The sequence below is a fragment of the Giraffa tippelskirchi genome, chromosome 1 (genome assembly GCF_054371585.1).
Source record: "Giraffa tippelskirchi isolate mGirTip1 chromosome 1, T2T-mGirTip1v1.2.pri, whole genome shotgun sequence".
In the NCBI taxonomy this organism is placed as follows: domain Eukaryota; kingdom Metazoa; phylum Chordata; class Mammalia; order Artiodactyla; family Giraffidae; genus Giraffa; species Giraffa tippelskirchi.
Window position 1 is genome coordinate 194610765 of NC_137275.1, and position 23642 is coordinate 194634406.

A 23642-nucleotide genomic window follows, 5' to 3' on the forward strand; every position below is an offset into this window, starting at 1 on the left:
TGAATTTTATTTTAATATATCTGCTTATACAGTATTTGTACTGACATACATGCCTTAAATTGCAAATTGCTAAATTATAAACCGTATTGAAAATTTTTGAAAAGGAGGTGTATGAAACCATTCATGACTCTAAAAAATTAAGTACATGTGTTATTTTTAAAATATTTTAATATTTCATGTTTTTGTAGTCACTTATAATAATATATTAGTTGATCTTCAGGTGACCTTGTGCCCCAATCTATCTATCCAATTGGTTGTCTCCATTGACTCCTTATTTCCCGAAGTCTTAAAGTCCCCTTACACTCTCTACAGATAAGCCCATGAAGGTATAAGAAATTATATTTTTATATTATGAGAATTTATTTGAATAAAGCAGTCTTGAATCTTGCAGTATAGTTCTGTCTTAAACCAGATGCATAGATTATACAACTCAATTTAAATAGCATCCCAGGATCTTGAGCTACATAGATGGTTAAATGAATATGGATGAAGATCCCAGGAATTGTTGCTGCCAGTTTTTCTCTTGGTATTTGAGGAGTTGCCCACTGCTCTTTCTCAATCATTTCTGTCTGAGCAGGGTCAGTGCCCTCTATTAGTGACTGGTACAACTTTCTTCAATAGAAAACCATAATCATATTAGGTTGAAGAGCTCATTTTTGGGGTGCCTCAGGGCAAACCTTCAAAATTGAGTTTCATATTCCTAGGAAATATTTACTTCAAACTTAGATTTTGTAAATTACCAAATAAAAATAGATGTATTTGCAGTGTAAGGTACATTATTGGGTGATTGCCCAACTCCAATGATGAAAAGGCAAAGTCAGCATAGATGTGGGTCTGTGAAATTCTCTTGATTAATGTTGTAAATGTTCATGTTCCACCCAGCTGCTCTCAAGCTCTTTTCACTGGTCCTGTGCACTTTCCCTGGTTTCTCTGTACAATTGCTCCTGAGGGCTAGCATCTGAGACTTTCTTCAGAGGCTTGGCCTTGAGCTTGTGTCACTGTTCCCCCACCCCAGTACACACACACACACACACACACACACACACACACACACACAACTGAAAGTGTCTGGGAGCTCAGTACTCTGCACTCTCTTCCTTCAACTGCTTTGCTGATAACTGACTGGTTTAGTAGGAGCAAGCTCACTCCCTTGCCTTTAGGCTGGGCCAACTCTGTTGGGTAATTCACAAGTTCTCTGCAGGATATATGGTGTAATTTACACTCCAGAGCTCCCTGCGGGGTCAGGCTGAGGCTGAGACTTCACCTGAAATTGCAGCTTTTCTTGAATGCTCTTCTTCCCTTTCCTGCTTTCCCCTCTCCTGGGACCCCTCTTTGGATAAATCACCTGCCATGAACTCTGCTCTCTGAGTCAACTTCTGAGCAACTGACTTAAGACAGCATTTTCTGTAGAAGCTCTAAGAAATTAAATATGTTGCTTGATACTTTTTATAAATAGATTTAAAACTATTTTTAATCCCTTGTCTGCCAATTTGAGCTATAATCTGCAAGTGAGTGATCTTAAAATTTAATTAAAAATTTAAGTGAGGTATAGGTTATAATTATCATTTATTGAGGGAAGCCACTGTGGGCCACTTTCTTGACACATTTTCTTTGATTTTCATAATAACCTTGCATTTTAAGGATGAATTAATTGAAGTCCAGAGGCATTTATTAACATGCCCAAGTCACAGAGCTAGTAATTGGCAGAACCACAATTTGAACCCCAAATCTTTCTGGTTTTAATGATTTAGCTTTTTTGACTGCTGCCCTGCTGACTCCCTTGCTTAGTTCTATTTCTAGATGCTATCAAAGAGGCATCCCAACATCAACATTCATATGACTTACTAATATTGGAGGAGACCGTCTCTTTATTAAGTGATAGCAAAATGCATTACCAAACACCAAACTTAATTTCCCAGAATGGGAGTGATTGAAAATGATCTCTAATAAGTGCTTGAATCAGGTCACATCCATTTGTTGTGAACAGGGAGTTCTCTGTCCAGTTCATGACCGAATCTGGGGTGTTTCATAGAAAAACAGAATTACAGAGAGGGTGGAAAACAGAACAGGGCACCAGGAATGTGCTCCCAGAGCAGAGGATGGAGGTTTCTCTCATGGCTCTCTTTCTGGGATGGCCATGCTCAGTGCTGTGACCATTTTGTACCAGGATGCTGTTCAGAAAAGACTGTCCTGGCCACTAAATGGAGCATCATGTTCTGAGAGCCCTAACTCCTCTACAGGAACCATCAGTCTGTTCCGAAGAGAGATCCTTAAAGAAAAAAAATGAAGGCTACTGGCAATGATGGCTTGGTCGTCAAGATGGACTTCCATCAGCCATCTGTGTTGGAACCTGTTTGAATTATTCGTTGCTGACACAAACCCTGCACATGTAAAAATTTCAGCAAGAATACACAGAAACCATATCAGAAGTCTTTGAATTTTCTCTAAGGTGATATCAGCACTTATTACAAACTCTAGCTGTTCCCTCTTTCTCAGGTGCCCTCCTCTACTCCTTTGTCTGATTATTTCTTACTTATCTTTTAAAGATGGAGCTCAGGCATCACTTCTTCCAGGAAGCTTTCTCTGATACTTCACAATGGACAAAGTTCTTTTCTTGTGGATTTGTATATGGGCTTCCCGGGTGGCACTAGTGGTAAAAGAACCCGCCTGCCAATGCAGATTAGACATAAGAGACATGGATTCAATCCCTTGGTCAGGAAGATCCCCTGAAGGAGGACATGGCAACTCACTGCAGTATTCTTGCCTGGAGAATCCCATGGGCATAAGAACCTGGCAAGCAGTAGTCTATGGGGTCTCACAGAGTTGGACACAACTGAAGCAACTTAACACAGTATGTTTGTATTTGTACCATGAATAATCATCCAGAAAAATTCTTAACTCACCATGCTGAAAGAATATGCATACTTATTACCCCTCTCATTAACCTGAGATCTCCTCAAGGTCGACAATTTTGTTTTTCACTCCTCGTCTCCTTAGTACTTGTATGGTGCAAGTCATAGTTAATGGTCAGTAGGTCAGTAAATGTCTTTTGAACTAACCTATAAGGAAAAAACAAAGACCCATGTATTTTTGGTATACATGCTATATTATCACAAATTGTTAGAAAGCCATCCGAGTGACTTGGGCAGAAGAGACCCAAAAGAACTAGAAGGCAGTGGAAACACTTGGTCAGGTTTTTGGGGCAAGAGGATCTGGAAAAGAGAGAAATGTGTGTTGTGTTCAATAGGCTAGAAGACATTTGGTACGCAGACACCATCTGAGGGCTGCTAGGAGATATAGTTTAAAAGGTGAGAATTATAATGGAGGGCGATTGGAAAGAGAAAAGAAATTTGTATTTGAGTTCAGCTAGGGTAGCTGAAGGAGCATGGACTCAAGTCCTGCTAAGTTCTTTTTTGGTGGCTTATCCTCTCTGAGTTTCTTCTCTCCCTCTCTTTTTTTAATCTGTAAAATCAACATACCAGCTTCAGTTTCAGAGAGGAATTCTAATTTAATCTAAAGGTTAATAAGAGGGTGCTCAGTAGATATTAAGTGTTCCTTAAAGTTACATAAAGTTCACCTCAGATCCTTTCAGTGTTTCTTGTCAATGGTTGAAAGTTGATTAGTTGGGATGGACAGTGATGAGAGAATAGAAAGTGTGTGACAGTGGACATGCATCCATTTATTTGTTCTTCCAATAAACATCTTACTGAGGGTATACAGTTTATCAGGCACAGGGAGTAAATATGTGTATATCATTACTTGTCTTCCAGAAGTTTGTAGTCTAGAGGAAGTCTGACATCTAAGAAGGTGACATGGCAGTAATCTAAATAGCCCCATGTAGGAGGGGACTGATTTATTGAGGGCAGGAGGAGAAGGGGATGACAGAGGATGAGATAGTTGGATGGCATCACCAACTCAATGGACACGGGTTTGGGTAGACTCTAGCAGTTGGTGATAGATAGAGGCCTGGCATGCTGCGGTTCATGGGGTCGCAAAGAGTCAGACATGACTGAGCGACTGAACTGAACTGAACTGAAGAGAAATCAGAGTACTTCACAGGGTTGTCAGCCCTCTAGTAGAGTCTGGAAGGTTGAGTAGAGGAGGAGGGGATGGAGAAGGCATCTGTCCTAGCATGAAGGTTCTTATCAGATAGTTTGGATGTTGCTGGAGGGGCACTTACAAGAGGACAATGACACAAGATGATAATGGTAAGATGGACAATGACCAAAATGCAAAAGGCCTCCTGTGTGCCATGGAGTTTAGAATTATTCCTGACGTCACAGGGGAGCTACTGAATTTAAAGATTGGTCAGGCAGTCATTGAGAGGCAAGGTTAGAACATCTCAATGTGAAGAGTGATCTTGTTTATGTTGATTTCTTGGCTTCCCCCATGACTTTTTGCTTTCTGCCTTGATTTGCTATTAAAGTTGGAAGTGATTAATAAAACTGTTCATATGAGTTATAATAACATTACTATTTTTTTAGAAATTCTGTTTTCATGGATTGTTTTGATGGACTGTAAATCCTTGAGTGGTCATGATTATTAAATAACTAATGTGGGATTTGTTCACTTCTTCAACAAATGCTCTGGGCCAGCAAGAGACCCTGCCCTGTGATAGACTCTGAAGACAGAGAGAGAAGGAAATGACAATAGATTGATAAATATATAGGGAATGGGGAAAATGTAGTAGTGGGTGGAGGAGATGAGGGGAGTCCTGTTGATCTCTCTACCTGACTGCTGTGAGGAAGGGGATGAGTTTGGGGGTGGTTATCAGCAAATCTGGGATGTTGTTTTTCCATTGTTGACTTTAATCTTTTTGGAATCCAGTAGATAATAGAGACTCTCTTGCTCTTTCTCTCACTCACTCAAAATGGCAGCATTGAAGCTACATCTACCACCACTCACTCGGTGTATCTGAAGTCAGATGTAGGAAATGATGCCCTGTGTGTATTCCTTTTTCTGGCATTTCCTCAGAAGGAGCATAATATCCAGTTTCCAATCTAGAAGTCAAAGAATTGGATTTGAGAATAACAGCATCTATATTTTTCCCCTTAGCTTCAAAAGAACATTTAGCTTTGTTTTTATTGTTCCGAGTTCCTGCTCTGTGCTACCTTCTGTGCTAAGTGCATAACATATCTGATCTCTCTTAATTCTTCAGCATAGTGCTCTGAGATAAGGCATCATTATCTTTATTTTTTAAATGGAAGGGAGGTTATATTTCACTTGCCTGAGGCCATGCTCCCCCTAAGGAGGCCAAACTGAGGCTGCCTCAGGACAGATATGCCTGAAACTCTCTGACCTGCCCTCATTTCTGCCTTTGTTTATTTTCTGTGACCTTTTCTATCTCAATGTTTTTTTTCTCTTCCTTATTCATTTGGTAAATGTCATCTGTTGAGACTGTGGTCACAAGCACACACAGCCGAATGGGAAGCCCCTAGAAGGGAATGTTCGGGTTTGAGGGGATAGGACTAGACAACACTAGTCAGTAAAGAGGCCAGTGGCCTCATCTCCAAGGGTAGTTTTTCAGTAGGATGGATGCTTTGTCAGCTAGCCCTCAAGGGACACAGGTTAAACTCACCTGTGAATCTAAAAGCCCTGGTTGGAGAGGGGGCTCTGTGCCTGACACTTTTTATACTTTGTCTTACTTGTCTCCTCAATAGCCCCATCTGTTAGATGTCACTGACCTCCTGGCTACACATGAGGTCACACTGTTACACATGAGGAAACTGGAGAGTTAGGTTATATGACTTGCCCAAGGCTTGTTCGAGGTGAAACATGATAGCTTGTTTCTGGCATCCAAAATCTTCATGCCAGAACTCTCTCAGAGTGAATTCTTCAGAACCCTAGCAGGGGGAGGGCTGGTTTATGTGGTCCTGTTGTCAAATACAGAAAACACAGCACCCTGCAGTCCCCTCTCAGAGAGGCAGGGCATACATTGCCTATTAAAGACCATCTCTGTTGAGACGGTTCTCAGTAGAGAAATCTTTGAATTCTCAGCTGTCTGAGGCTAATATCCTGTGTTTTCACATCCTGAGTTTCCTCAGGGCTCACTATAGGAGTGGCTGCAGTGTGATGGCTACTAGATGGCAGGTTTTCCTTTCTTTGCTGAGTTTCCTCAGGGCTGACTGTCTCATGTTGGAGGGCTGCAGTTGCTGATGACTATGACATCTTTGTTTGCTGATGTGGCAGGAAATGCTGCATTTCTTATCTGTTTGACCCAGAATTTCCTAAGAATATTCTACCACAGAAATCTATTTAAAAGCAAGTCATTAAGCTCACCAGAAACAAGTGTGTGGCATACTGAAATACACCTTGCTGCCTTTCCAACTATCTTTTTGAAGAGAGAGTATGGAGAGGAGGAAAAGAGGAAGGAGAAGAGAAGACCAAAGATATGAAAGAAGGAGACAGTGGAAGAAGGAAAAAGAATAAAGTAAAAGTGCAACCAAGTATTTCCCGATACAATTCTAAAATAAATTTCCACCTTTCATTTATTTCTGGACCCTCTCCCATGCTTTTCAAATTGGCTCACCAACTTTCCCCCAAGTGAATAAGATGACACAGAGAAATTGATTTATTTGGGCTGATGACACTCTTTAAAAAAAGGGTCTGTGAGGCTGAGAAGCTGCGTGTGTGGGTGATTGAAACCTACTGCCAAGAAGCAAGAGTGAGGAAGTGGTCAGGTGGGGATAAACTGCTTCTCTGAGCTCTCACAACAAGAGAGTAATAGGGTTGGGACCACAGCACAGGCCCTTGAAGCCTTGCCCACTGGATTTTCCCTCACAGAACATTTGCTTTCCCAGAGTCTGTCTTATGTCCACATATTATGTTCTCTTTCCTTGTTATGCTTAACCCATCAGCATAAGCTTTACCAGAAATACAATTACCAGCAACATAAAAGGTAAGATTGTAATTTGCTCTGTTTCTTTTATTCTTGCTACAATCAAAAGACTCTGTCTTCTCTAGGAAGGTCTTTTCCTGCGTGTTCCCTTTGCTACGGTTCTTTGAATAGAATGTGTTTATAACTCACAATGAAGAATCAGTTCAGTTCAGCTCGGTTCAGTCGCTCAGTCATGTCCAACTCTTTGTGACCCCATGGACTGCAGTATGCCAGGCTTCCCTGTCCACCACCAACTCCTGGAGCTTGCTCAAACTCATGTCTATCGACTTCTAAGTACCTTGTATAAGTGGAATCAAATAGTATTTGTCTGCACCTAATGCGTGTTGGAATTCATTTTTAGGTTAGTTCAATATATATCCTACTATACACACACACACACACACACACACACACACACACACACACATACAGGCAGGTTCTTTACCATATATATGTTGGGCTTGCCTGGTGGTAAAGAACCTTCCTGTTAATGCAGGAGACATAGGTTCAATCCTTGGGTTGGAAAGATCCCCCAGAGAAGGAAATGGCAACCCATTCTAGTATTCTTCCTGGGAAAATCCCATAGACAGAGGAATCTGGTGGGCTTCAGTCCATGAGGTTGCAAAAGTGTTGGACAGGCTTAGCGACTAAACAGCAGTGTCCTACAAACAGAGTGTACCTTTTTTTTTCTTCCCTGTGCTATACTGGTCCTTCCAAAGCAGAAACAGAGACACAGACATAGGGAATCTTAATCTTTTAAAGTGGGCAGTAAACACACTTTCCCTTTGCTCCAAAGATATTCTGTCTCTTAAGGCTGTTTTCCATACAAACATCCTTAAAATTATAATCCAGAACCAATAACAGTGAGTGCCTCTCAGTGTAAGATGTACAGAAATGCAAGGAACCCACAGAGTATCATCACCCAGCCATAGATAGTAGGACATCTTTATTATTAATTTTAGGTCCAATTAATAGTTTTTTTAGAAACCGTGGAAAAAAATGTTTCTGAATCCCTATATTGTACTGAGGGTTGGTTCTATCAGGAAGACTCTAGGAGGTAAATAACTTCCGGTCTGGGTATTCAGCTAAGCCCCTTACAGGAGGGGAGCAGTTTACATTAAGAAAACAGAGTGTTTATGTCTTATGAATAGTGGGATCACCTATGGCTCTTTATAGTGTGGCTTGCACCGTGTAAGTACTGAACCTGTTCTCATCCTCGTTTGACAGATACGACGTAACTCAGAGAGCTCTGAAGAGACTCTGAGAGATGTTTACAGAATTGGCAAATAGTACAAGGGAGAATAGCAGAGGAAAATTTGGATTAATGGTAACTTTTTAATACATAAGTTTTGTTGCCTGTAAATGGATTATCTTGCAAAGTAGTTGATTCCATTTGACTTTGAATGTCTAAGTAGAGGCTAAATCTTCCAGAAGATTGTAGAAGAGATTTCTTCCTTGACTTCTGGTGTTTTTCTCTGCTCTCAAAGAATTCAAGTGTTTGGAGAAGAGCAATCCATTTAGAGGAGTCATAATTAATAATTTTTTGACAGTGAAGATAGTTTGACCATGCAAGTTTGCTTGTAGAAGCTTTTTTTTTTTCTATTTCACAATCTTCTACAATAATGTATGTTCTGTTTGCCCCTGGAAATTCATAGATAGACTTACCTCAAGGCAGGATCATAGCCTAAATGATTTTTTGTAGTTCATTTCCAACAGCATGATTTTTTTCTTCTTTTTTAAAAAGTCTTCCTTTATATTGTGGGTATCACCAGCCTGGCTATTTGCTTCCTTTAAATAAACCAACAGCCAGCTCAACTTATTTCTCTTCTATGGAAAGGCCGGTAGGTGCCATTTGATTGTCAATGATACTTCTAGAAAAGCAGAAAGCTGCTCAGGTGCCAACCAGTGATGAGTCCTTATAAATGGGTTATCTGTAGAATCATAATGACATATATTTGGGAACCAGACACTTGTGTTTATGGATGAATGAGGAGCATGGTGAATCCTCTTAGCACTCATGAGGCTTTGTGCCTCCCTCTTGATGAGACTTACCGTGGAATTCCCCTTGGGCTTAGTTTGGCTGCAGAGCTCTGTGAAGTCCCTCTCTGGAGTGCTTTACTACTGTGTTGACTGAAACAGTTTCCCAGAGTTTAAGCATCAGCCCAGACACTGCAGTTTCAATGAAGCTCCTGAAGTGCAAGCCTCCCTCCTGTGTGAACTGCCCAGCTCACAGGCCTGGGCTTCACAGAAACCCTTGTAATGTTTCCATCTTTTAGCCTATCTGTACCCATCATATGAGCGTGACATAGTGGACTGACTTGCTCTCCTTTGCCTTCTCTCCCCCAAGCCACGGAGGGACAAGTAGAAGGAGCTGGCTTGTTGCACTGAGCCCACCCCAATGAGATGAGCTTTTCCTGGCCTCTGGCTTTGACCAGACCTGTCTCTTCTTCCCTCAGCACTTACTAGAAGGGAGGACCTTGGCGTTAATGCAGATTTGAGTGCCGCCTTGCCTCTCCCTTGGGTGTTATTGATTGGGAGGCTTCAATTATTTATCAAATTTATAAAATGTTCATCTTGCCAAGGTCTCTGGGCACATGAACAAGAATAAAAATATTAATGAATAATAGTAATAAAAAAAGCCCACCAAACACAGATGCACATTCTGATGGGTCTACATCAACTCCACTGGAAACCTGGTAACATTGATTCAGAGCTTCCTTTACAACTTGATTTTTTTTTCTGATAATATGAGACACCCATTTCCAAGGGGGTTTGTCTTCCAGCGTAAAGCAAATGCATTAACAAGTGAAAAGATGGAACACATAGATTTATTGCTTAAGGTCAGGCCAAACTGAAAAGACAACTCAACTGCCATGTTCAAGATGTCAGTTTCCAACTACCTCCTCCATCTTGCCTTTTTTGAGGAAAGCAAAAATAGAAGTTAATTTTTAAAAAGAGGATTTTGCATTAACTGTCCCAGATTTTTGTCTAGACACACTGAGACAAATTATCCTCAGGAGTTTTCTTGGTCTGCAAGTGGGGAAGATTCTTTGAGAAGGATATCCTGTGCCAGCCCGAATGTCTGCTATGCATTCTTTTGCCCCTGTCAAAGGGTTGTCTCAGTAGTGATGAGTTGTTTTAAGCAGGGTGCTGGTGACTTATTTGCTCTTCAGATATTCTTCAGTAAAAGGGACGTGAGGTGTTTAGTTAGATAGGAGAAGAATGTGTAAGTTTGAGGAACTTTTCACAGTGTGTTGCATCTGAAATCTTAATGCCACATACGACTTTTTTCTGGTAAAGCCTCCTGCTCTGTTTCTATCCACTGCTGAGACAAGCAAACAGCAGAGGCACCAAGAAGAAATCAGGACAATTCTTTTTTATTAGCTTTTTTTTTTTTTTTTTCTTTTTAAGTTCATTGGAGTATAATTGCTTTACAGTGTTCCATTAGTTTCTGCTGTAAAACAAAGTGAATCAGCCATACATATACATGTATTCCCTCTTTTTTGAATTTCCTTCCCATTTAGGTCACCACAGAGCATTGAGTAGAGTTCCTGTGTTATACATTAGGTTCTCATTAGTTATCCATTTTATGAAAAGTGAAAGTGAAAATGTTAATCACTCAAATCATGTCTGGCTCTTTGCGACTCCATGGATGAATGTAGACCTCCAGGCTCCCCTGTTTATGAAATTCTCCAGGCAAGAATACTGGAGTGGGTAGCCATTCCCTTCTCCAGGGAATCTTCCTGACCCAGAGATTGGACCTGGGTCTCCTGCATTGTAGGCAGCTTCTTTACCATCTGGGCCACCAGGGAAGCCCCATTTATTTTATATGTTGTATCAATAGTGTGTATATGTCAATGACCAAATGGCCATGACCACCAGCATTAACAACCTACATCACTAATGGGTCAGAGAAGACCCCTGGCAGCTAGATTTTACAAATAGAAAATAAGTCACTATAGGTGAGACTGTATGTTATTTTTTTTCTTTGAAAATCTGGTTATGATTAATGTGTTTGCCATTAGGGACCCTCTGGGCTGTGGTGCATATCAGAGTTCCATCAGTACATGAGAAGAAAAAATATTTGAGCTCAAGTGAAGGAAATGGCAACTCACTCCAGTATTCTTGCCTAGAGAATCCTGTGGACAGAGGAGCCTGGTGGGCTGCTGTCTATAGGGTCTCACAGAGTCGGACACGACTGAAGCGACTTAGCGTGCATGCATGTATTGGAAAAAGAAATGGCAACCCACTCCAGTATTCTTGACTGGAGAGTCCCAGGGCCAGGGGAGCCTGATGGGCTGCCGTCTATGGGGTCACACAGAGTCGGACACGACTGAAGTGACTTAGCAACAGCAGCATCCCCTCAAGACAGAATTGTTGAACTAAAGCCTATAGATCAAGTCTGGCCTATTGTTTGTTTTTGTAAATAAAGTTTTATTGGCACAAAGCCCTACCCATTCCTTTATAGTTTCTCACTGACTGCTTTTATGCTGCAAAGTCAGAATTGAGTGGTTATGACTGAGACTGTGTAGCCCCCAAAGCCTAAAATATTTGCTATCTGGTCCTTTACAGAAAAAGTTTGCTGACCCCTACCTTATGAGAACAAACAGCAGTATAGCTAATAAAATGACAGTACTCTACATATTAATATTTTGTAACAGGCTGCTGATTTAACTTCTTTTGGCGGGTGCATGAGCAGTGTGAGATGCAGACAGAAGGCGGTTCTAGTTGCAAGGAATATCAAGGCCCAATGCTCTGTTGCCACTTTACCTTAAGCATCTGTGGTCCCTACTGTGGATGCGTCTGCTTTCTATACAAAATTGAAGACTGTTTAGAAAGAGAGTGAGATATGTTCAAAAGTACCATCAGGGTCAGGGGTGGTGCTAGATTTCACTGATTAATAGTCTTTACTGACCAGTTGATTTATAGGTAAAAGTTAGTGTATCACATGATCATAGGTAGAAATGTAAACTATGATACCTGGAATCTTTTTCTGCCTGTTTTGTAAAGAAAGAGTGGGAAGTTTTCTAGGTTATGTGTGGTAATTTCAGGAATATGACTGATGTTTGCTTATCAAGAACAGCATCAAAAACGAATGATGATGATATGGATTTGCTCAGGAATTCAGCATGTGAGTCCTTCTGGACAATGTTTGTTATGGCTTTACACAGATTTTATTTTTTATAGAGGACTATCAGGATTCAGAGTATAAAATGGAAGGTATGTGATCTTTGTATATGCTATTGTTCTTTCTTCCTCTTTTCGTGGCTTTTCCAAAGAAGGTCAGCCCTGTTTCTGTCTTCCAGTGTCCAAGCCTACATGTGCAAAGTAACTGTGCTGTCCAGTCAGAAGAAAAGATGATACAGTGTTTGAGAAGCAGGCATTTTTTTTTAAAATAATAATCTTTGCTTTTGTGGGTGTCTTTTAATACTTTTAGGATGTGGAAGAATTTTAAGAGAGTACCAGCTAGAGCTCCTCAAATTAATCTATAATTAATGATATCTCCCAAAATCAATCGTTGAGTTGCTCTTAACATGCATGTTTTGTTGACACATTTGTTGAGTTCATAATATTCTCTAATGTATCTTACCTCTGAGAACATAAGAAAAAATTTCCCATACCCATAGTACGTCTTTCTATATACAGAAAGCATGTGATTCAAGAACAGCCCACACTAGAAGACTCAGCCTTTTTGCCTCCTATTGAAAGTGTGAATGTCTAGATTCATGAACAAATTATGTGCTTATGTGCTTTAGCCATTTCAGTATAACTAACATTCTTTACCTTGTATCTCGAATTTAGGTAAACAGTTGAAAAATATTTGTTTTCAATGAGATGAATGCCCTCTGGTAGAAACATCACCAAACTTTTGCACTTGACTACATTTGGGGGGCCCAGGTAGGACTGGTACAAATATATCAAGTATAATCATGGGACAGTATAGGGATATAATTGACATAACTTAGACATTTCTTTGTTGTTTTAAGCATATGCTCCACTTAAGTATGGTAAATAGAAGATAGTTCAAGTTGTAGGAGTCTTCTCTGTATGGACTGAAAACAAAAGATTTAACAAGGTGCTAACTAACCACTTATTATGATAATTCCTTTAGTGCCTTTTACTTTAACATAAGAATCTCTCAGCTGGTAAAGTCATTTGGAAGCAGGGCCATTTGTAATGATTTTTTAATGGAGGACTTTTAGAGAATACCTTGGAGGGTGTTTTAAAACTAAATAGTTGCATAAGAGAGAACTGTTTAAAAGAGTATATGATAACCTGCTAGGAAAAAAGCCAGTGGAAGGGAGGAACAGGGTTTGGTATTGAAGTTTCACCAAATGACAACTTTATGTCATTTGTCTCATTAACTGCCAGACGATTCATCTTCAGTTCAACAGGGAATGCTTACCAAGCCAGGGATGTGGGCCTGCCAGAACTCAAGTTTTTATAGAAAGCTTTATTTTGGAAATTTCTAATCGGAACACACTTGAAATCTAGCTCTCAGAAGACTTTGTAAAATCATTTATAAGTAAACAGGGAAAGGAGGCAGCAAGAGTTAAGTATGAGGAAGCGGCCCTTCTGTTGGGGACAGAATTGTGAAGAAAGAAGAGGTTGTTTGTATATTCTGTTGAGTTCCGTTCCGCCCAACAACGCCTAGTTTTACTGACTGTAGCTGCAGCAGAAAAGTTGTAGCTTGTTCTGCTCCTCCTTTTTTTCCCAGTTGGATTGGATGGAACCTTTGGATATGAAAAAAAAAAGTCATCAAGGACCATTTTGTATTGAAAGATGATGTTCTGCATACTTAATAGGCTGAATCACCCTTTCCCTTTTCAGATATGGCTCATGTCCACTAAGCCATGGACACAGATGATAAATACCATTGTACTTGTCATATCACCAAGTACCATATTTTCTGAGGCAGTGACATCTCTTTGCCCCAGCATTTGTAAGGGACTGTACTCTGGAGTCTAACAGCCTAGCCTGACAGTGTCTGTTCATTTGCAAGAACTTACAGGTATGTTAATGGCTTGGTGAGAATTGACTTATGCAAAATTATGTTTCTTAAACCAGTGCCTTTGATCAAGCTCTGATGCTTAATTTTCTGTTATCCACTGACTTGTGTCCTGAAGTGGGTGAGAGTATGGGATTTGACTTCTCTAGTGTGAAAGGTAGATTGTATGTGAGAGTCTAAGAGAGGCTTGCTAAAGATTCTTATGGGAGAACTGCAAGAATTTCTCAGATAAAAAGTGCATGACTGAGGTTGTCCTATGGATACCCTCTTACTGGGTATACCCTCCTACTGGGTATACCCCACAAGCCCCAATATGAGAAGCCATCAAAGTGTCATGTATTGATAATAAGCACTCCTGATGATGTTTCGATTCACAGGTGTTTATTTAGGAAATGTTGAGGAGCCTATGAAGGGACATTTTGTATATAAAGGGGTTGACTTTCTCTTCTTGACAACAACAGTCTCTATCTTAATATATTTTGTTGAAATGGTTTTGAACCCTAAGCAATGTTACCCAGATTGATCATGCCCATTGTTTACTCAATTTGGCTCTGAATAATTCTCAGATATTTCTCTGAGTCAGATTCACCCTAAGAGGTTGAATGTTTACTGTCATCTTTTCCCACTTACCTTCATTCATTTATAAACATGTGTTCATATTAAGCATTTGGTCAGATGGCCCCATCTCTGAGGAGCCTACTTTATTGGGAAAGTAGAGAGTCACTGGATACTTTAACCATAATTTGGAAGGTGCTTTGGGATAGGGTAAGTGCAGATTGCTGTGGGAGCCTTGAAGAAGAATATCTAAACTTTAGAAATTGGTCCTAAAGATGGATACTGGAGGGGACTTTGGAACTGTCAGAGTGTAAGAATTGGGAGAAGGGTGGGAAGAAGGAGGATGGGAGGATTATAGGTTGAAGGTTCCTTTCCCAAGGCATGACTGTATCAGAAAACTTGTGGCATTCATACATTTGCAAGGACTTTGGTTGAGCTGAGCAGAGTGAGTGTAGAGAATTGGGCAGAGAGACAAGAAGGGAGTTGGGGAGATGAGACCACCTTGGAGGTCCTCGGGTAACCCATGGATAGGATTTATCCCAAAGGATTTTGCATGGCGGAAGTATCTCAATGATGTATATGTTGCAGAAAGAACATTTGGGGCAGCAGGAAGAGTGGGTAGGAGGGCTGGAGAGCAGGACCTGAGATAGGGCTGCCAATAGGGTTGACCAAGTTCAAGTAATTCAAACTGATATTAGTGGGTTTTCAGGGTAAGATTTAAAAAATGAGTTCCTAAAATGTGTGGCAAAGGCAGCATGGTAGAAAGAAACAGTGTGGCCTGATGGAAAGGCATGGGCAGAGTCTGGCAGATCTGGGTTCAAATCCCAGTGTGATGGTTACTAGCTGTGTGGCTTTGGGTAGTTTCCCCATCTCTCAGCTGGCTTCTCCCCTTCCGGACAATCAGGGCGAAGCTTCTTCTTCAGAGTGTGTTGAGAGTGAAATGAGTTTGTATCTGTGTTAAATGTGTAGCTTTTGATAGCTGCTCTTGAAGGCACGTGTGTGTGTGTGGGCATGTGCACAAAGAGAGAGAAGGCCTACATCTGGATACGTAATTTCTGTGTCCTGATTCAACACTGTTCATTTCCATGCTACACACTCAACCAATACTCCTTTCATGGTTGCCACGTGCAAGGTCCCAGGCCAGAACTCTGTTTCTCTCAGTGACATCTCCTGAGGGGTGGGACAGAGAATGTTTGTCAAGTAATTGGTGTTTGCATATGATGAAGAAAAAGAACCCAATGTCCACTGAATCAAAATACCAGAACACTACTCATCTGGGTTATTAACGTTTTAATTCAGATCAATTGGAAAAAAATAACCCTTTGGGGGCATCATTTATATCTTATTGAGTATTTTTTCCTTCTCACAATTTAGTTACTTTGAGAACTGAACACTCATAAAATGTTTTTGTGAACCCAGTAGAATCCATTTTCTCCAGGAGGTTGGATAGAGAGAGGAGACAGGAGTCATAAATCCTATTTAATTTGATTTCATGCATTTCATGAGAGAAGTTCCCTTCTTTATCCTCTCATTGTATTTCTCCTGAGACCTATAAACAGATGGTGTTAGCAGCAATTTAAGAATGCAAATAGCATCACAGAAGTTTTAGAAAGGAATATCCCCACTTTTTTTCCCCCTTAATACAACAGGAATGGTAAACCCCAAACCAAAATCATGCTCTACTGGTCAAAACCAGTCATTTCCTGCAATAGGATGGCTGCCCCAGTCCAGCTGTCTTTTTCATCCACCCTGGTTAGAAAACAGTAACTATTTCTGAATCTAACGAGTGTATTTGCTGAATCATCAAATGTTTGTGAAGGACCTGCTGTGTAGATGCATGGAAAAAGGAGTGATTATGAGGCTAAATAAGTAGTAACCCTTACAGTCAAGTGGCTTCTGTATGACTCAAGGCCAACATAACTAACTTTTAAGAAGAGAGACAGAGATATTGCTGTGATCCTCTAGAGAGAAAGGTTACTTTTTGCTCCTGCTGAGGGGTGCGATAGGTGGATGGCTCAGGAGGGAGGGGATATATGCATGCATATGGCTGATTGGCATTGTTATGCTGCAGAAACCAAGATAACATTGCAAAGCAATTATACTCCAATTAGAAAAAATAGTTAAGCAAAACAAATGTACTATACTGATATAAGTTGTTAATAATAGGGGAAACTGAATGTGCAGTACATGAACACTTTTCTTTCTGTAAATCTAAAAGTATTCTAAAATAAAAAAATAATAATACTTTTTTAAAAAAAGAAAAAAAAATGTTTTCAAAGAAGAATTGGATCTCCAAAATACTGTTCTAAAAAACCTTTCAGTATGAAAAGTCCCTAATTACACAGAGTTTATGGCATATCTTTTTAACTGTGTATTGTGTCTTATTTTTTCCTATGAGATTTTTGTTTGTTTTTTAATAAATTGCATTAGAAAAATGTCCTTGGAAGGCATTTACTGTTCTTAAAACATCAATTTAGAGAGTCAGGGAAAGCTCCTCATTGCAGACAAAGGATGGACTGAAGTTTCTTTCATTCCTAGCCAATTTGGTGACTTACACACAAGCACCACACTATCAGAGCCTCTCCCCTGGCAGCATGCACCAGAATTTATTGTACCTTTGATCTGAAAGGAACTGAGAAATCTCTTAGAAACATGACCTGAGAATTTCAAAAGTCATGCATACTTTTGTGCAAAACCAAGGCAACCAGAGCCTGTGAGTCCCAGTGTGAGCCCTTAGTCTCTACATTGTTGATTGCCAACCACAGTCCTCTAAGAGTCTCACATTCCCAGAGTCCCCTGGGGATAATTAAGATGGTGAAATTCATGTCTTCCTTAAAATAATCACCATCATAAATAGTTATCAATTTTTGAGCCTTTGCTTTGTTCCAGAAATGACTCCACACTTTATATGTATTATCTCTTTTGATAGCCTCAACAACCTCATGAGTTGATGAGGAAGTACAGATAAGGCAACTAAAGATACAGAGGATGAAGTAACTTGACTGATGAGTGGTGATACCAGGATCTGAATCTGGGCAGATATCAGTCACAAGTTTTCAGTGATGTTCAGTATTAGTATTATTTCTTTTCATTATTCTTTTCTGCTCCCCCTGCCCCTTTGTTTTTTGATCCTTCTGTCTCTGCTTCTGGTTACTTTCTTTGTTTTTCTCCAAAATAGGATGTGTTGTTTTCTTTATTTTCATTAAACTAATCTTTTAATTTTTTTTTAGCCGAATAACCAGAAAAATGAAAACTTTATGAAAAGAAAGAAGCTTGTTCAAAACTGAAAAAGGGACAGTGGGAAATAAGCTTATTTTTGACAAAGATTTTATGTTGCAGTGTTTGAATTCCAGGCTTCCAACTCCCAGAGATCATCACACATCTGTGATTGCAAACACCTTGTCCGCTCTAAGGAGCTGTGGACACCCTGGGAGTGCAGGTGTAGGTAGCGGTTCTCTAAGAATCAGGGGTTTTTTGATAAACATCTTTAAAACCCACTCTTAATTTTAATCTCCTTTTTTTTTTAAAAAAAATAAAGTATTGTTCCTGAACCAAGGCGGAAGCAATTCTGTTCCCAAGCTGGTGAGACTTTTGGAAGCTTGAAGTGATGCTACTGAAAACTGCATATTCAGAATGGCCTGGTGCAAAATGATCTCATGTGTAATGACACAGACAACTGAATGGGGCTAGCTCTGGAGTCTCAGATCAAGGAGATATGATTCCTAGACTGAGCTAGACACTGGCTCCTTATACATCTGTGAAATTATGGTGATATGAACAGGTTCCTCATGTACTTGGGGGGCTGGAACATGGTGAAATGTGGCTGCCTAAACAGTAATGACTGTATGGATGGGCCTTAATAAACTCTGTATGTTCTTACTGCATCTCATCTTTTCACACGTGTAAAGTTAGGTGGAACACTGAGTTTTTAATTCCAGTGTCCATCCCCTACTAGCTGTGTGACCTTTGGTGAATTTTCTAACCTCTCAAAACTTGTTTTGAGTTGTGAGAGTTGTGAGAATTAAAGAATATCTATTAGATGCTCTTGTGGTGAGTGGGATAGGGTACAGAGAGGCGGTCAGTTTAATTCACTAGTCAGTTTCTTGGGTTTTAACTTGATCTCCAGCATTTACTAACTTTGTGAGTTTGGCCTTGTTACTCAACCTTTCTGTGCCTTAGTTTACTCACCTCTAAAAGGGAATCATGATAATACTACATCTAGGGCTGTTATGAAGATTAAATGAATTAATACATGTGAAGCACTTAGAAGAAAGTTTATTATATGGTTAACATCACATATTAGCTATATTATTGCACATAGCAAGCATAAAAATAACATTCAACAAGTTTATTATTATTATTAGTCTTAATTATTGTAATCACTATTATAATTGGGCTTCCCCAATGGCTCAGCAGGTAAAAAATTCACCTGGAATGCAAGAGACACAGGAGATGTGGGTTCAATCCTACCACTCCAGCATTCTTGCCTGAAAAATCCCATGGACAGAGGAGCCTGGTGGGCTATAGTCCATGGGGTTGCAAAGAGTTAGACACAACTGAATGACTGAACACACACACATAATATTTGATTGTTATGTTTATAGCATAATATAACATAATATTACCTTTCAGAATTAGAGTATTTTTTAAATAGCAGTAGTAATATACGTGGGCTTCATAGGTGGCGCTACTGGTAAAGAACTCATCTGCCAGTGCAGGAGACAGAAGGGACTGTTCAATCCCTGGATTGGGAAGATCTGGAGGAGGGCATGACAACCCACTCCAGTATTCTTGCCTGGAGAATTCCATGGACAGAGGAACCTGGTGGGCTACACTCCATAGGGTTGCAAAGAGTTGGACATGGCTGAAACAATTTAGCATGCACAGTAATATACTTGATAAGAAAATGAAGATGAAATTTTAAAAAATCCCGAAAATGGGAGGAAAATGAAATCTAAATTAACAAGAATGTAAATTTGGCTGTTATTGATCAGATTCACTGAGGCCCCTTTTTGACCTTTGGTTGAGTGTCTGTTCTTTATGTGGGCTATCAAGAGGAGAAGTTCACCCTGGAGAAGTATTTGCTGAATGAATTTGCCGAAAATCCAGTCAAAGAGAGCAGTGTGATACACTCTGTTATCAGTGTCTGTTCTGGAGCCTCAGATGGGAGCTTTTCTGCCCCAGCTTCAGAGACCCAGGACTGTTTTATGTAAAAGAAAATACTTGATCTTGGCTGTTGAAGGTAAGAGTCCCCCAGGCAGGGAGGTGGCAAAGGGAAGTCTGTGTAGAGGTTTGAACCGAGGGATGAGGGCAGGGTTGGGTGCTTTGGGGGAACGGTGTCATGTGTGTCTGAGACACAAGATGCTGGAGGACAGAGAAGTGTTGAGTATTGTCTAGGTAGACTGACCAAGGGCAGGGGACAGAGCTGGAGAGGGTGGCCAGGTGGCCTAGGATGGACTTATATCTAGAGGGAGCCTGGAGAGAACTTTCAGTAGGAAAGGGGCTTTGCCAACCTTGAGAGTTACCAAGCTGAGTGCAGATAAACCCAGATCCTTTCAGAACAGGTGACTGTTTCTAGCAGAGAGAAACAGATCAGAGAACACAGACCAGAGCCCTGGAGGGGGATGGTGTAGCCGTGGGGAGCTGCCAGAGGATGCAGAACAGGGAAGCTTGGGGACCACAAAACTGTGGAGGAGGAGAGGAGGAAATGGCCAGATGGAGGCTGGAGATGTCTGACAGTGGTGTTAAAGGGATCCAGGGAACAGAGATATTTAGAAATAGTCTGTGCTTACCTGTGCTCACCAGTACTGAAGGCCCCAGCTTGGTCAACTGGAAGAGGCTGGAGAAAAGGCCACTGAGAAATTGTTGCCAAGGCCTTTTGGTGGTATCAGGGCCCAGAAGCCCAGAGTCAAGCAAGTTGAAGACCCATTTGGTTCTGCCACGTCAGGGGCTGAGGTATCTGCCACACCCCTGTGATGTGAAGAGGTGAGAAGAAGCAGGGAGGCTTGTGGGGACAGATGGCAGCTGCTGGCGGTCCTCAGTTGCAACCTGAAGAAGTGATCACTAGGCGAACTGGCTTCAAGCAAGCAGATTGTGAAATTACTGAGCAATTGGGGGACAGCCAGAAGTCCTGGGGAGGTGAGCTGAATTAATTGTACTCATGCCAGGTCTTGATAGCCCAGAGCTGAGCATCCGAAGCGATGGCTGCACAGAGTGAGGAGGCAAAATGCTTCAGTGACCTGGCCCTCAGAGGCAGCTGCCACGTATCCACCAACTGAAAATGCTGACACTCAGGGCTTGGTCTAGAGGTGGCAAAGAAGGACAAGTTTGCATCATATAATCTCTGAGTGTATGAGCTGCAGATGGGGGTCTGAGGCTTCCTGGTTCAGCCTTCTTGGGGAAACAGGCCCAGAGTGACCCCAGGGCTTGCTGAGGTCAGCCTAGAGTTAGTGGCAGTCTTAAATCCAGGAGGGCTTTCTTGCCCCTGTCTGCCCTCCACTCCCCCAAAGTCTCTCTTCTCTCTTCACCCCCTGCCTGATGCCATTTCTTGCCCTCTGAAGAGAGAGATTATCAATCAAGCTCATCCTAACTCTAAACTTCCTTACCACTTTGCTGTCTTCCTACCCATAGAAGCTCTTGCCACTCTGTTCCTAGGAGCTTGTTAGGTGGTTGGTTAACAAAATAGCTTGTGTATATTGCAAGTACATGTCTTCCCAGATGGCTCAGTGGTAAAGAATCTGCCTGCCAGTGCAGGAGATGCAGGAGCTGTGGGTTCAATCTCTGGGTCAGGAAGATCCCCTGGAGTAGGAAATGACAACCCACTCTGGCATTCTTGCCTGAGAAATCCCATGAGCAGAGGAGCCTGGTGGGTTATAGTCCATGATGTCTCAAAGAGTCAGACCCAACTTAGCAGCTAAGCTTGCACATTAAGGGGTACATATCTTGCCTGGAAAATCCCACGGATGGAGGAGCCTGGTAGGCTGCAGACCACGGGGTCTCTAAGAGTCGGAAACGACTGAGCGACTTCACTTTCCCTTTTCACTGTCATTCACTGAAGAAGGAAATGGCAACCCACTCCAGTGTTCTTGCCTGGAGAATCCCAGGGACGGGGGAGCCTGGTGGGCTGCCGTCTATGGGGTCGCACAGAGTCAGACACGACTAAAGCGATTTAGCAGCAGCAGCAGTAAATAGCTGTGTATTGGAGATACATAGTAAATAGTTTGTATATTAGGGATATATAATAAATAAGTTGTGTATTAGGGTGTTGATGGATGTAGTAGATATGACATTGTGTTTCTCCCAGGCAATGCATTCTCCCAATTACATTTTTAATATGGGTTTCTCCCTAGTTCATGGATGCACTCTCAGTCTGTAATCTAAATGGTCTATAGGCCAATCTCAATATTCTATCAGAGAAAACTTTTAACTAGAAAAATGAAGTCAAGCAAACTTTTAGTTAAAAATTGTTCTCTTCTTTGCTGTTACCTTCTTAATAGATTTCTAAGGGAGACTTAACCATCAGTCTCACAGAAGGAGCAAAAATTAGTAAATCTTTCCAAGACAGTTGTTCAGTTGATTGTGGATCAGTTTTCCCTTGGCTATTTTAAGTAGTGGGAAAATTGTACTCTCTTCTCAAACATGATGACAGAAGAAATATGACTGTTTCCCACCAAGATGTGAGAGTGAAGATTCCTGGCTTGGGTGAGGGATGTGGGAGTTGAACAGAAGAGTAGAAAAGGAATCCATTAATGATTTAGAAGACTGCTTCATTTCTCTACCTCTGCAACAGAGAGACAGAGCTTGATCAATAGCCTCAAGGTCACTCATCCTTGGTATTTGCTATATCAGCTAGTCTCTTTTAAAGTTTTGAAAACTATCCCATCCATCTGTCCTAAAATGGTTTGGGTGGACGTAGTGCAGAGAGATAGGGTTTTATGGAGCCAGTAGGGATGTTGGAAGAGATGGGGGTCAGTGTGGTAGGTGTATGAAGGGGAGTTTACAATACAATTTCAAGGAGTTGAAAGACTAATTTAGTTCAAGATAGAAACTGGGGAATCAATGGAGAAATCCCTCTTATAACTGCTGATCTGCACCGATAAGGCAATCATTATTGCTAAATAAACGCCTGGCTGTAATGTGGTTTTATTAATCCATGTGTCTCCTCTTCAGTTATTTCTGTGTTATATTTTCATTGGCTCTTTCCTTTTAAACGTAAACATTGCCCCCTAGGGATTTGCCTAGTCATGTCATGTCTTCTGTTTATTTGTTGTTGTTGTTTAGTCACTAAGTCATATCGACTCTCTTGAGATCCCATGGACTGTACCCCGCCAAGCTATTCTGTCCCTGGGATTTCCCAGGCAAGAATACTGGAGTGGGTTGCCATATCCTTCTCCAGGGGATCTTCCCAACCCAGGGATCGAACCTGCATCTTCTGTGTCTCCAGCATTGGCAGGCAAATACTTTACCACTGAGCCACTTGGGAGGTCCTCTGTTTATTTACTTTAGTATATATTGGCTTAGTTGAGCTTTTTACAATAAAGGTTCTCTCTGACAGACTGCCGTTAGAGAAATTCAAGCATCTTATTCTTCTGCTGAACAGAGCAAGTGTGATGCTCTTTTGGTACCTTATGAAGGGGGCTTTGATGGTTGTACAACCCAGCATCCAAATGGTGATCAAGAGATGAAAGGGGCCTGGCCTATGACTCCTATTCATCCAGCAGATGTGTTCCTTTTGGTTATCTCATTGTTTGAGGACTCTGACCAGAATATCTATATTAACACTTAGAGTTAACTGCTTTTGTCCTAGTATTTACTTATATTTGCTAATGTCTCCATCAGCCAAAAAGGGAAAAAACAAACAAATGAAAAGAGTCAAATAACTGACCCTTCTCTCTGCAACATTCCAAAGCAATCCTTGGTTCCATGCAGACTCAAAGGCAGACAGAACCAACGGTGATGACAGTTACTTTTAAAAGTTTCTCACCAGAGAGTTCTTCTGACTGTGGACACCTCAGAGGTAGACACCCTGAAAAGTTCCAGAGAACACATGTGGTTTCCAGTGAAAATACTATGCAAATATTTTCAAATGTGTTCTTGACTATGGTATTTCCTCTCTATTCATTGCCCCGAAGAATGATGTTTTCTTATTTATTGATATTTAGAAAAAAAACAAGTGGAGAATTTCCTCTTTCTGATTGGGTC

At 41.0% G+C, this 23642-nt stretch overlaps 1 protein-coding gene across 19 annotated transcripts in view; it reads left to right on the forward strand.

The window, feature by feature from the left end:
- Window positions 1-23642, forward strand: part of NTRK2 (neurotrophic receptor tyrosine kinase 2) — a 386793-nt gene that overhangs the window by 116128 nt on the left and 247023 nt on the right. Inside the window, exon 13 of one of the 19 annotated variants that reach the window (XR_014062590.1) lies at window positions 13709-13889. The exons of the other annotated variants lie outside the window; for them this stretch is intronic. The gene's annotated coding sequence lies outside the window, so the exon portion shown is untranslated. The remainder of the gene's footprint in view (window positions 1-13708; window positions 13890-23642) is intronic. 19 annotated transcript variants of the gene reach the window in all.